The sequence below is a fragment of the Penaeus monodon genome, chromosome 13, assembly GCF_015228065.2.
Source record: "Penaeus monodon isolate SGIC_2016 chromosome 13, NSTDA_Pmon_1, whole genome shotgun sequence".
NCBI classification, from domain to species: Eukaryota; Metazoa; Arthropoda; class Malacostraca; order Decapoda; family Penaeidae; genus Penaeus; species Penaeus monodon.
The window spans coordinates 35,092,365-35,095,722 of record NC_051398.1 but is presented as its reverse complement, the minus strand read 5'-3'; positions in this window follow the sequence as shown (position 1 = coordinate 35,095,722).

The window sequence follows — 3,358 nt, the reverse complement described above, 5'->3', positions numbered from 1 at the left end:
AAACACACAACCACACACACACACACACACACACACACACACACACATACACGCGCACATATGTGTGTGTGTATATGTATATATATATATATATATATATATATATATATATATATATATATATATATATATATATAGGTATAGGTATGCGCATGTGTATGTTTACAAATATTTTTACATACAAAGTATCTTTGCACATGTTACTTTTATATTGTATTTTTTTTTTTATATATTTTATATATTTTTATCAGCTGTTCTTTCAGAAACTTCTCAATGTCCACTGGGCGTAATTAGGGCCGTCGCTGGCCTTAATCTACCCCCTCTCTCTACCTACCTACCTACCTACATACATACATACATACATACGTACATATATACATGCATACATAAACCTACATACATACAGGTATGTACACACACACGCGTACACACACACACACACGCACACACGCACACGCACACGCACACGCACACATACACATACATACATACAGTACATGCATGCACACATATATGTAGTACATTTCGTACATACTTGTTAGTAGACAGCTTTTCGTAATTCTCCTACAGCATTCACTCCCTCTTTGATATCATGTAAACCTGCCATCATCCACTGTGTATAGGTTGAAAATAACAAAGAGGACAGTGTACAGCCTTGTCGAACTCCTCTACCTATTGTGTCTCTTGCTTCATATACAATTCCCAAATCAATCTTCTATCACGCCATTCTATTCCAAGGTCTTTCAAAAACCACAAAGTCCACAAAGCAGACATAGAGTTCCTTCCCATGGTCTAATACCTTTTCACAGAACATATGTATGACTTTGCATTTCTTGTACCGCATCCTCTCTTAAAACTAAACTGTTTTGGTGATGTGATCCCTAGCCTTTCTTTCTAGTCCCTTATTCAGTACCCTAAGATCTTTGACGCATTTGTAATTAGACTGATGGTTCTGTATTTCTCAGGTGTAGTTGCATTCACTCTCTTTGGCAAAGGTATTATACTGCCTTTGTGAATGCTGCAGGCCACATACCTTCATATATTCTCTTTCATATAGCAACTAGCTCTGATATTCCTTCCTCACCCAAGTTCTCCTAAAACTCTGCTGGTATACCATCCACAACTACAGCTTTTCTAATTTTAAATCCTTTATTGCTGCCTTAATTTTGCTATCTAATAGCTCTGGACCCATCATCTACCTCATTTTCGCTCTGTATTTTAAAAATCTATAAAGGTTTCCGTTTACTATCATATAATACTTCAATGTATTGCCTCCATCAGTCTTTGATGTCATCTTTGTTTTGTCAAAAGGTTTATCAACAGATCTGATCTACCCTTTCTGTCTAACTCTTCCAGTATAATATTTTTCTTTCCAGCACTCTTCCCTTGCCTTGTCTGTTTTCCTCCTCAGTTCATTATTTAGCTGTTTATACTTTCTTTTACACACACACACACACACACACACACACACACACACACACACACACACACACATATATATATATATATATATATTATATATATATATATATATATATATGAATATCATCATCATCAAGGGGCAAACGCCGACGGGGGCGCATGGCCGCATCTACCCTTCGCTTTCAGCCACGAGGATCCCTCGAGGCAAGTCTCCATGCAGGCCCACGGCCCATCTCTAATTCCTCGCGACAGGTCTCGTCGAGCTGCCCAAGCCATGATCTCCTGGGTCGTTCCACAGGCCTCCTCCACCCAGTGTTGTCTCGCGGAGAGAAAACCTGATGGGCAGGGTCGTCCACAGGGAAACGAGCTAGGTTGCCATATAGCCTGAGTTGGCGATCCTGGATTGTGTAAGTAACAGGTCCCATGCCAGTCTTACGGTGTAACTGCTGGTTGGACACGTGGTCCTGCCAACTGTACCCCATGATCCGGTGAAGGGACTTGTTACAAAAGACACTGGATAGCGTCCAGGTTTCACTTCCATAGAGCAAAACTGGCAGTATCAAGGCCTTGAGACACGCAGCTTGTCCTTCTGCATAGCGCCCCACCGTTTCCCCAAACCCCTTTTTTTTTTTTTTGGGGCCCCAAAAAGGTTTTTTTTTTTTTTAAATTTTTTTTAAATTTTTTGCCCTTTTTTTGGGGGAATTTTTTTTGGCCCTTGCAGGGCCAAAAAAAATTACCCCTTTCCATTTATTTTTTTTTTTCCCCCCCCCCCTTTTTTTCCCCCCCTTTTTTTTTTTAATAAAAAAAAAAAAAAAAAAAAAAAAAAAAAAAAAAAAAAACCCAAAAAACCCCCCCCTCGATTTTTTTTTTTTTTTTTTTTTTTCCCCCCCCCCCCCCCCCCCCCCCCCCCCCCCCCCCCCCACCCAGTTTTCTCCAAAAAACCTGGGGGATCCCCACAAAACACAGTTCCTTACCTTTATCCGGGTTTTAATTTTCCCATTTTATTAAACTCTTGACCCCTCAATTTCCCCCTTTCCCGGTGGGGATTTTAAAAAACCTATAGGTCCGGTTTTTTCCCATAAACAAAAATGCTATAAAGCCTTGAGCAAGCTTGTTTTGCAAGGACCACACCCTTCCCCCTGCCTTGTTATTATTTTTTCCCCTTTCCCGCAATCTTCTTTGCCGGGGTCTGCCCCCCAATATACTATTAAACCTTTTAAACCACCAACCCCCCAACAACCACCCCCAACACCCCCAATTAATTTTTTGACCCAAATTATAATTTTATTGAAAATCATCAAGAAAGCCACCACCGTCCCCTCCGGCTCAGAAGGATCCTCGGGAAAAGTCTCTGAGCCAGGCCATTTTCTCCACACTGATTTTGCAACCCCTCTGTCTTTCCAGCCCCTACAGGTGTTGAAAAATGTTGGTCCCCAAGGAACACCGTCTAACCTATCACGGGAAGTTAAACGGGCCCCCACCAACTTTAAAATTTTCGGTCCCAATGGCTTGCATTACCAATATCTGAGTTCAGGACTCCCAGGTATTCCCTAGAGAAAATTTTTGGGGTTCAAGGGCCCTGGAAAAACCCACGCCAAATCCCGCGGGCCCCAAAATTCCCCAAGCCTTTTTTGTATAGGTCTTTTGTCTTCAGGAAATCCAGATCTGGTTTTGATCCAGTATGGTTGCACCTGTTTCCAAAAGTGGGGGGGATCCTTGCGGTTTCCCCTACGGCAAGCCGGTATTGTCAACCCCAAGACCCCTTTTCCCCTTCCAGAAAGGGATGACCACACCCCCCAAGGTGGGGGGAATGGTACCACTGCCCAAGGCAATCGGACTGTATGCAGGCCCCCGCCCCTGGCTAACCCCGCCTTTCTTCACGGGGTTTAATTGCCCAAAGCTTTCCCCACTCCAGGGAAATCGCCTTCCAACCTCT